The sequence below is a fragment of the Pongo pygmaeus genome, chromosome Y (assembly GCF_028885625.2).
Source record: "Pongo pygmaeus isolate AG05252 chromosome Y, NHGRI_mPonPyg2-v2.0_pri, whole genome shotgun sequence".
NCBI classification, from domain to species: Eukaryota; Metazoa; Chordata; class Mammalia; order Primates; family Hominidae; genus Pongo; species Pongo pygmaeus.
The window spans coordinates 37,546,212-37,556,201 of record NC_072397.2 but is presented as its reverse complement, the minus strand read 5'-3'; the positions used below and the strand labels follow the sequence as shown (position 1 = coordinate 37,556,201).

Here is a 9,990-nt window from a genome sequence, read left to right as displayed (position 1 = left end):
CACACACTCCATTCATGTGTCTTCATTTAGGCCTCTGTGTCAAATATTCCTTGAGCCATTGCCAACACATCTTTTGGGAGGCATTGTTTATTGCAGCACCAGCCCCTACTTCTTCTAAAGGCAGTCAGGAGCTATCTGGTCAGCTCCTAATCCCCCAGGACAAAGGTGCTGTCCTCTTGCCAGTGCTCACATCCAGCAGCACCATCTCAGGATGTTTTTTTCAAACACAAGCAGTGTGAGGTAGCAGGCATGGCATGACAGGCTCAGGACCATGGGCAGCTTACTGCTGGAGAAGCATCACAGGACAGATACATCTGTGGGTGGTGCCATAACAAGCCAAGGTGGCCTCAGCCCCTGCCCCCCACAGCCCCAGCCCAGATGGCATTCAAATTTTCCCAGATGGTATTGGGGTGCCTGATGCCCATCACTCGCCCACTAATTAGCTCTGCCTTGGGTGGTTACTCAGGAGAGGAGGTGTGGAGTGTAGATCCAGGGTGGGCATCGCCTCACAGCCAGGGTCCACCTGACTGCAGACCAGGAAGCAAGCCCAGGCAGCTCTACTCTAGACACTTGGCCTCATCACCTCTGGCTGCACTTTCTGTGTATACTTTGCACAAAGGTAGCAAAAAGAAGTCAACAGTACCTGTTGTGACATGAAGTCTATGCTCCCTTAAGACCTTCTAAAATATTGTTGTCTTAAGCCCTTTTTCTTCTAATAAAATTTTTACAAATACACAAATACAAGCTTGAAACTACCACACATGAAATATTAGGATATTTTAAACCCATAAATGAACAGACAAATATGAAAACAGTCACTGTTTGGTTGCAGAGCCCACCCTCAGACAGCAATGCTCAGATAAGCAGACAGGCCCCAGATCCCCCACCCCATGATGTTCTGTCCCAGTTGGCAGAGCTTCTGCATTGGCCAGTCCCCACTGCTTTCTAGTGAGATGTCCAAGGTGAAGTGAGTGTTGAAGGCTGTACAGCTGATGGAACTGACTGCCTTGCACACATTGAAAATCACCCCCTGGCTCCAAGGGTCAGCTGTGGTGACACCTCTTGATGGGAGGTAGTGCCCAGCCACCATCAGTGTGCCTGGGTTGCCCTGGTCTACACACCCCAGCTCCTTGCTGGGATGTCTGACTGCTTCTCTCAGGGACTGGGACATGAGCCACCTCTAGAAACGACCTGCTGGCTGGACACACTGGGCACTCTCCCCCAGCATCCTCAGCAGCCCTGCCTATGCTGTCACATGTGCTGATGCTCTCCAAGGTAAGATTAGGGGAAATTTTTCAAGGCAACTCTTTCCCCCTAATTTCTCTATCTTAATAACAGCACTGATAACTTTTAAGCCCTAGTAAGCTGAACCTGTAAGACAAATGAGCTCCTGCCTTAGAAGGGCCATGGTTGGGCAGTGTGTACCCAGGTGAGAGCCCATTGGTTGTTACTGAATGGGGAGAGCTGGATGGCCCTGGCCACTTAGCCTAGTGAAAAGTAGGGCCTTCTCCTTCCAGAGAATCAAAGTCTCGAAGGCCAGAAATTGATGCTTGGGTGGTCTGCCAAGAAACAGAAGGCTAGAAGGCCTTGCAGGGAACACCAGGCAACCTTCAGGGTGACTGAGAGGGCTGGGCTCCTTCCTGTTTTCCTTGTTTTCATTCTGTCAGCAAGAAAACCTGCCTGCAGATGGTAGGTGGGCCTGAAGCTGCCAGTCAGTCACTAAGGGCTGTAGACACTTTGACTGTGGTTCTTTCTTGAAGCAGCCACTAAGACCTGTTCTTGCAGAGTGGTTCCCTTATTGTCTGCCGCTCCTTTTTTCAGTCCTGGGACCATAGAGGGACCAGGGAGGAAGGCAAGGGCTCAGCCTGTGCCCCACAGTGTGCTCTGAGAAGTCTCCCTTTTCTTTCTTTCTTCTTTTTTTTATTTTTTTTCCAGATGGAGGAGAAGTCTCTTTCATTACCTCCCTATGGACAGCCTCAAACTTCCAAATGAACAGACCCAGCATGGAGCCTTCAGGAAAGTGCACAGAATTCTGTCTAGTACCCAGGAGGAAGGGGGTTGCCACTGAGGGCTGGACCAGTCTGCATGCCCCTGTTCAGGAATGTTCTCCTCATAGTACAGCCTCAAGCTGTAGGCATTCTCTGTGTGCACACAGTCCATGGCAGCCTCTGCCTGGGGAGCCATCCAGCTGCACACGTGCAATGGAGCAGTGACCTCAATGAGTGTGTGGTGCTGGACCTTGTGACAAGCAGGGGAGGGGGAGATACACAGCCCACCGAGCCCAGAACCCTGCCATAGGCTTCTTCTCTAAGACCTCCATCTGCTCTAGGATCTTCTTGCTCTGAGAATCTGCCCTGAAGTCAAATGGAAGCAAATGGCCAACACTCCCAGGGATGCCCTTGTCACATGGACAGCTCCCTAGAGGGGACTCAAGCAGTGGGGGCAGATAGTTTGGGCAGAAGCTCTGGAGTTTTGGCTGGCTGGTTCATCCCATAAGCATCTGTAACTTGACACAAGACGGGAGAGATGAAACAGTGACATTACTTTCATTTTATTTTCTTTTATTTTACTTTATTTTATCTTATTTTATTTTATTTTATTTTGTTTTATTTTATTTTATTTTATTTTATTATTTTTTGAGAAGAAGTCTCACTCTGTCACCCAGACTGGAGTGAATCAATGTGATCTCAGCTCACTGTAACACTTCACCTCCTGGGTTCAAAGAATTCTTCTGCCTCAGCCCCCTGAGCAGTTGGGACTACAAGCATTCATCACCACACCCAGCTAATTTTTGCATTTTTCATAGAGACGGAGTTTCACTGTATTGGCCAGGCTTGTCTTGAACTCCTGACCTGGTAATCCACCCACTTTGGCCTTCCACAGTGTTGGGATTAAAGGCATGATCCACCAAGCCAGGCAGCCTTACCTTTTCTTTCATGGCATGACAAAGTGTTTTGTGAAGTTCAGGCTGTTGTACTTGAGCAGCTCCAGTAGGTAATGGCTTAGGAAGCAAGGGCTGGTGGGCTTGGGGTTGAGCAATAGGCTGTAGGCCTACAAGGAGGAAGTGGGCACTGAGCACATGCCCTGGTTATCTGTCCACAGACCCAGAACCAGTGACATCCCAGGAGTCTGTAGGGAGCTGGCAGAGACTTACTGGATCCAGTAAAAGCCAAATGCGGATGCAATGATGGGGCCCTTCTGGTCCTTGTCTGTAATACAAAGAGGTACATGAAGTCTCCTTGCATCTTGCAGTATCCAAGAAGTGGGTTCCAGCTGCTCATGCTAGGCACTTTCAGTCACTGAAAGCGCTTCAGGAATGGTCTAATAGAAATAAGCTCTTCATCTCACTGAGGACCCTCTTCTTTGTTCCCTTTGGGAGTTCCACCTTCCAGTCATGGCTCTGGAGACACAGTGGCTCCTCATGGATCCCTAGAAAGATGTGCTCAGGTGGCACACAGTCAATTAGATTAATCTCCAAGCCATTCTTTCACTTATTGTCTGAGGTACTTGAGGCTGGTGGTCAGCACAGGGCCACCCAAGGCCAGCTGTCTCCACCTAAATTTGACCCTGGTTTGAGTGCCTCTAGGCCAGACCCCTCCAGGTGGGAAAACCTGGTCCTCAGATTCTGGTCTCCATGCTCCCCTCCCCTATTTTTAATCCTTGCCCCAATGTCTCCCCCACCTCTCAGGTCATTGGAGAAGACACTCAGGAAGAACCAGGAGCTTTAGTCAGCCCTGCGGAAGGTAGCAGATGGGTCCAGGCTATTAAGCTGCTCTTTGATGTGGTTCATGTGGAAGCAGGCCTTGAATAGTGTGTGTAGCTCTTTCAGGGAGAGGGAAATAGGATGTTACCAGGGCCCTGTACCCTTAAACATCACATCTAGCAGAGAAAATATATTGTAAGATAGTTTCATGGGTGATTTTAACTTTCAAATTTAGGCTTCCATTTTCAAATTCCATAATGAACACAGAAGGTGGGGTTCTAATTTCAACACACACCCCCACACTCACACAAACACACACTCCTGTCTGCTAGTGGGCAGGGATCCTTTCTTACAAAGAATCTTCTACCAAATGCCTCTGAAGCACTCGTGGGTCTTGAGGAGCTGACAAGTCTAACTGCTTTTTTTGCAATAGTGTCTTGGGTAGATGGAACATTTAGAGCTGCCTTTTTGGGCAGCCTTCATGCAGGGGTGTGCTGAGGACTCCCCAGGGCCTCCAACTTCAGGACCATCTTTCAGTATGGGTTGCATAGAATTTTAATGGTGGCTGTTTTGGGAAACAGGAAAGATTCTGTGATCAATTATGGGCATCATTGAGCTCCAAATCTTTTCCACAATTGCTCTTAGCAAGCAGGTAGACCCTGGGAACATGAGTGGCTTTTCCCCAGGGAACATGAGTACATGAGAGATTTTGTTTTACAACCAGGTGAATCTCACCACAGCAGTTGGTGCTGCACTGGGCAGATTTCCGCATTCAAATACTGTGAATCTTTTTAAGTTTTTTTTTTTCCAAGACATCATTTATCTTTATAGAATTTTATTGGGCTGATATTAAGCCTGGCTTTGTATTGCCTGATTTTTTTAGAATCACAACTCTGTTCTTTAACTTGTGGGATATGAAGTTATAAGGTGTTGGTGGGACAGGCTGAGAAGGAGGCTTGGGCTTGAATCCTACATTCACATGCTTATCTGTGACACAAAGACCTCCGAAGAGTGGGGAAGTGCTGCCTGGCACTTCTTTTGGGATCCCTCCTCTAGGCCGTCTACCCAACTTCCAACCCAGCCTTCCCTCTTACACAGCCCAGAGCCCCCTGCAGCTCCTCACTGTTCTGCAGCCCTGGGAAGTTGTTTGGCATGTTGCTGTCCAGGTGCAGTGAGAAGAAGGTGCAGTGAGAAGCAGGTGCAGTGACACATATCTTGATGGACCATCAGCACCAGCTAAATCTCCTGCAACATCTCCTTATGGGAAACCTGCAGGGAGAAGGCCCCAGCAACTCTGATGAGAAACCGCATGGCTGGAAGCAAGGACTTACCGTTTCCCCAGCCCAAAGCCCTGAGAATCATGCCCAAAATTCTCAGTTTTCCACTTTTTGAATATTTAATTCCTTTTAGAATCCCAGGCCCCCTCTATACATGCCATGCTTACCTACATCTGTCTGTGTGTGCAGAACAGAGCCTGGCCACATTGACTATTCCTGCAGACCAAGAAAAATCCCTATGCAGAGTGGGAGAGATGGAAGAACTAAGGGAGACAAAATGGCAGCTTTGTCTCATCCCATGCCCAGTGCTAAGGTCCCCAAGGCAAACAGCTTTTGCCTTCAACTTCAAGTTAACAGCATACAAAATATATTCATTTTTACTTCCCCCACTCTCTTACTAATGTTACAAATTATATCTTTATATATTGTGTGTATTTTCACAGATATTTAAGAATTTTATGCACCATTGTTATTACAATAGCAAATTTTACATCGGTGTATATACTTATATTTAACAGAGAGCTTTGTATTATCATACGGTTTTATGATGCTGTCCAGCATCATTTAACGTTTCAACATAATTGACTGTCATTTGTATTTTGTTCTAGGGTTATTCTAGCAGTAAGCAACTTTAGATTTTTTATTTTAAACTTAGAAAGGTTTTCTTTTTTCTAATTTTTGAAGTATAGTGTTTTCCAGATCAATTATTCTTGGTTACTAGTATGCTTTCTTTCATCACTGAAATGTGTAGGGGTCTCAGCATGCCCTCTTTTTCTCCTAAATAAGATTTATGTCATTTTCTTCCTATATTATTTTTATAAGACTCTTTCTCTGAATATATTGGTCTACTTGATCGTGTCCAGTAAGTCTTATATTTCACACTTATTTTTTCCATTTTTTTCAAAAATTTGTTTCCAGGCTTAAATGTTTGTGAATAATATATGTTTAATTTCCTGATTCCTTTTTTGCTCCATTGTTTGCTGTTGTGTCTCTGTAGTGAATTTGTAAATGCCAGTTATTGGATCCTTCAATGCCACAATTTCTGTTGGGTTTTTAGAAAAATGTTTCATCTCTTTGTTGATATCATATTTTGGTCATTTATTATTTTTAAATGTTATTCAATTGTTTGTTTTATTTTTGTTCACTGAGACTGTTTCATTATTTTTAATTCTTTATCAGATATGCAAAAATCTTCATTTCTTAACATTCAACTTCTGGATATTTATTCTGTTTCTTCCAGTGAAGTGTATTTTCCACCATCTCCGTATGCCTTGTAATTTTTTAATAAGATCTGGAAAATTACACAACATCCATCTAATGTAGCACTTAAAACCTGGCATGGTTGGGTATGGTAGCTCATTCCTGTAATCCCAGAATTTTGGGAGGCTGATACGGGCAGATTACTGGAGGCCAGGAGTTTGAGACCAGCCTGGCTAACATAGCGAAACCCATCTCTACTGAAAATACAAAAAAAAATTAGCTGGGCATTGTGGTGTGCACCTCTCATCCCAGCCACTCAGGAGACTGAGAGAAGAGAATCACTTGAACCCAGGAGATGGAGGTTGCAGTGAGCTGAGATCACTCCACTGCACTCCAGCGTGGGTGACAAAGCAAAACTCTTTCTCAAAACACACACACACACACACACACACACACACACACACACATAAAAAAAAAACTGGCTTAGTAAAGGGGGATATTGACAGCACTCAGCCAGGCTATAGATTGTGGGTGCTTCACAGATGCATTCTCAGATACGTCTTCTCTGGATCCGTGTGTATTTCTCAGTTAAAGGGAATTTGTTTCATTGTTTTTAGATGGATTACCTATTTTCTTCCCCAGTTGACTCTCTGTGGTATTACAGTTTCTCTAGTGCTGCAATTTTCTTTCTTCTCATCAGACACAACTGTCATTTGTATGACTCCATCATGTCCTTCAGCACTCCAAGTCAGGAAAGACAGAATCTATTCATTAGGCAAACTCTCAAAAAGACAAACATTTCAACATATACACTACAGCTTTAATTCTTTCCTGAGGAAGATGCTGGGAGTTGGGCATTTTCTGGTGAGCCCAATTACTATTGTGGGGAAGGAAAAAAAAAAACTTTGGTGGATATACTGTAGCAAAGAAAAAATTCCTGCAGTGTGGAAAGAGAGGAGGCAACAGCCATATACAAAGCAAGGTGAAAATAAATGAGCAGGTAACACATGGAAGAGGTCCAAAAGTCACAGAGAAAGCCAGAGTTTAAATATGGTTTAGTCATCCCTATTCCAATGGAAGTTGTTTTAGAAAAGTGTAATTTTATTTTTCTTGGTGTCACAGAGAAACATGTTCCTGTCCCATGCTTACTATTCTCTTCAATCTTCTACGACTTCTTTTGTCCCTCCCAGAATCTTCCAGTGCATTCACACTGAAAACCAAAGTCCTTCCAGAATCTGTAAGAACCTACAAGATCTGACTAGTTTTCATTAGTTTTGGGAATCTGGGGAAATGTGTTCACATTTCTGGAGACCTCTATGTTATGCAATTTTTTAATAAATATGTGGTGTCTGAAGTCAAAAGTGTGTGAAGGGAGTTGTGGAGGCATTGGGATTTGGTTTAGAAATTCCAAGAACAGTAGTGCAAAGGACATGTGAACAAGGCACTCGGAGCCCTCGCGGCAAGCCATCATTGCTTCTGAACATCCTTCCCACCGGTACAACAGCGAGTGGAAGAACCACACTAGGCAAAGAACTTGCATGAATATCAGGATTGAAATACACTGATGTGGGTGATTTATCTTGAGAAGAGCAATTGTATGATGGCTATGTTGAAGAGTATGATTCTCCCATTTTAGAAGAAGACAGAGTAGTTGATGAGTTAGATAACCAAATAAGAGAAGGTGGAGTTATTGTTGATTACCCTGGTTTTGATTTCTTCCCTAAACGCTGGTTTCATATAGTTTTTGTGCTGAGGACAGATACCAACGTATTGTATGAAAGACTTGAAACAAGGGGTTGTAATGAGAAGACTCTAACAGACAATATTCAGTGTGAGATTATTCAAGTTCTTTATGAAGAAGCCACAACATCCCACAAGGAAGAAATCATGCATCAGTTGCCCAGAAATATACCAAAAGAGCTAGAAAATAATGTAGATCAGATTGGCTGGGTGCAGTGGCTCACTCCTGTAATCTGAGCACTTTGGGAGGCCAAGGCAGGTGGATCACCAGGCCAAGAGTTCAAGACTATCCTGGCTAACACGGTGTAACACCAACACTAGTAAAAATACAAAAAAAAAAAAAAAATAGCTGGGGCCTGGTGGTGGGTGCCTGTAGTCCTAGCTTCTCAGGAGGCTGAGGTGGGAGAATGGCATGAACCTGGGATACGTAGCTTGCAGTGAGCTGAGATCACACCACTGCTCCCCAGCCTGGGTGACAGAACGAAACTCCTTCTTAAAATAAATAAATAAATAAATGAATAAAAATAAATATATAAATAAAAAAGAAAATAATCTAGATCAGATCTGGAAATGGATTGAACAGTGGATCAAATATTATAACTCTTGACTTATAAGGCCAGCTGCTTTACAATCATTCTTGTTGATATTACTCTACTGACATCATAGAAATTGTTCAAGTATCAGCAATACTTTATTAAAATCATGTTGCAGGACTAGCAGCTGGATAGTATAGAGGTTTATGCCTGTGTTTCTTTTTCTCCGTGAGAAACCTAAACATCTGAAATATAATGAATATAGTATTATTAAGGATTGAGACAAAAACTGTACTTTTAAAACAAATTGCTAAGGAATAAATAAATCTGACAAAATGGGTGGATAAGTTTTAAGTTTATTACAGAAAAAAATACAGATGATCTCTTAAAATAAAACTAAAGACTAAAGAGTATTCCTTTTTTAAAGATAAATATCAGAGTATTCCTTTTTTTCTTTCTATAAATTAGAAAATAAGGGAAGTGTTGTACTCTATACAAAATTTAAAAGGCACAAAAGAGCATGTTGAAAAGTTAGGTCTCCCTTCCAGACCACAATATTCACAGGCACTCCAGGATCCTTCACTTTAGGAAATAATGTTACTGGTTTCCTGTATGTCTCTTGAGGGGTTTTATGCCTGGACAGTGTGTGTGTGTGTGTGTGTGTATATATATATATGTACAATTTTTTAAAGAATATACTAGTATATCGCACACACAGTTCTGTACCTCTCTTTTTTACTAAATATATTTGGAGATTATATCATATCAGTACAGAACTCCCTGTTCTTTTTTTTTATCGGAGATATACATATCATACATTAAAATTTACAAATTTGAAGTGTATTATCAGAATTGGATATGGTGACTTATGCCTGTAATCCCAGCAGATGGGGAGGCTGAGGTGGAGAATTGCTTGAGGCAGGAGTTCAAGAACAGCGTAGGCAACATAGTGAGACCTTAGACTCTAATAACAAACATAAATGAAATATACAATCCACTGGTTTTTAGTTTACTAACAAGGTTATGACTGTCACCACTGTGGGGGAAGCAGTGATGATAAAGGGAAATCCTACACCCTTTAGCAGTCACTCTCTATCCTTTCCTCCTCATCCCTTTGCAGTTGCTAGTCTGCTTTCTGTCTCTATGGATTTGCATATTCTGGATATTTCATATAAATGGGATTACACAATAAAAAAAGAAATTCCAGGAATACCAAAGAGAGATGACACATGTTTTCTGCTATATAATTTCACATCCTATGAAGGTTTAAGACATAATTCTACAAAAAATTTGATGGAAAATCTTTATGTGCAAAAGTATCTTGCTAAATATAAGAAAATTATTTTATGGAGAATTCTTTTTTTTTTTATCAGGACCTAATTTTAAAAATTTAAACTCTGTATGCCAACAATATCTACTGTAGGGTGGCTTATGTATGTAATTGTTTTATGGATTCCTTACAAAAACTTTTCCCATCGGGGAAATTAGAACACTGCCCTACATACAATGAATTTCCAATTCTTACCTTATTTCTCAC

The 9,990-nt window shown here is 42.5% G+C and overlaps 1 pseudogene; it reads left to right on the top strand.

Annotated features, from left to right (window-relative positions):
- Window positions 1–271: 271 nt before the first annotated feature.
- LOC129025767 (adenylate kinase isoenzyme 6-like) lies at window positions 272–8,527 on the top strand (annotated as a pseudogene).
- The last annotated feature ends 1,463 nt before the right edge of the window (window positions 8,528–9,990 follow it).